We start from the raw sequence: 1,572 nt of genomic DNA, 5'->3' as shown, positions 1-1,572 counted from the left end.
ACAAAACAACACACGCAGAGAGAGATACACGCACAGCACGTGGAGGGAAGGAGGGAGGGAGGGAGAAGAAAGAAAATACACACACACGGGCACACACAGCGAGGAAAACCGGAAAAGAAACGGAAAAGGAGAGAGGAAGTGGCGAAGGTTTGGACCAAGAGAGGCAGCGTGGGAGTGGTGTGGAAGCAGGCTTGATCAGTGCTTCTTTGTAACCCGTTTCTTGTTGTTCTTGTCGTCTTTTCTTCTGTGGTCGCTGCCGATCCGGTTATTTGTTTGTTGCTTTGTGGGTGTGCAGATCCGCTTGCGTGGGCGGGGTGCGCTCCCCCTCCCTCTCTCTCGCTCCTTGCTTGCTTCCCGTGTCTGGCTGGAGGGGAAGGTGGAAAGGCGAGAGCGAGGAGGTGGGATGCCTGCGTAATGGGGGCCTAGGAGTGCCGATGGATGATGGAGAACCCAGGGGGACAACGACAACAGTGACAGCGCGCCCCGTACAGCGCATGCACTCGGGAAAAGAGCTGGAAGAAGGCAAGAAAAGCAGGGCTGTTGAAGGAGAAGGGGGGCGATGGTCGTGGCAGGACGATACCAGGACAAGTGACTGAGCTGGGAGATCGTAATGGCGAGATGAGAGCACTACGAGAAAGGCACACGGTGCTAGTGAGCTCTGTTGGGGCAGTTTTTTTTTTGCGCGTTCGGCCGTGCGATACAGAAGAGGGAAAGAGGAAGAGGATCAATGCAGACAGATTCGCGCATGCCCACATACGCGGCGGACGGCCTGGTGGCTCACAAAGTGGTGATACCCTTCTTCTTCACTAGTCAAGGACGAACACACAGCGGTGGCGGTGCTCGAAACTTGACAACCGGATGAAGGAGCTACATAGAGGATGTCGGGGAGGGGAAGCGACGGCAACGGAGAGCAGACATTGATAAGAGCGACGCATCGAGCCACGACCCTCTGAGGCAGCAGGCTGGACCGCATCCCACCCCTGACCCCACACTTGCTCTCGACTCACCAGTGCAACAGAAAGGTCACAAGGCAAGTTGACCAAAGCCCTCGCGCCGCTCCGTCTTCGTGGTGTTTCTTGTTTGCTTCCCCACATGTGCACGCCTGTGTCTTCATGAAGGCCTCCTTCGTTCTTTTGTTTTCGTTGTTGCTGCGCTTTTTTCACGAGATGTTTCTTCTCTGCGCACAGCGAAAGAGAGAGAGAAACGCTGTGAGACAGAGCGGTAACAGATGGCAAAGTTTTGGGGAGGGGGTGGGGGGCGTATGCACGTGAGCGTACAAGCCAACACACACACACACTCCTGCGGCATACACAAACGCTCCCTAAGGGAGCGCAACCAAGAGAAACACGCATCGATGTGTGCGTGTGCGCTAGAGGAGGAGGGTTTCCAATGACGAGCGGGTGCAAGGCGGGAGACAGATGAAGAGCGCAGCACTGCAAAGCAGAAAACACAAAAGAAAATCCAGAGAGCCCAACGGGCACGAGAAAACAAAATCATTTTAAAAAAGGAGCAGCTCAGCGTTCATTGCGTTTGCGTGCGCCAGCGCGTGTGTGCGGCCGCACCGACCGCATC

The sequence above is a fragment of the Leishmania mexicana genome, chromosome 18 (genome assembly GCF_000234665.1).
Source record: "Leishmania mexicana MHOM/GT/2001/U1103 complete genome, chromosome 18".
NCBI lineage: Eukaryota > Euglenozoa > Kinetoplastea > Trypanosomatida > Trypanosomatidae > Leishmania > Leishmania mexicana.
The sequence above is the reverse complement of the archived record's forward strand: the minus strand, read 5'-3'. Positions refer to the sequence as shown.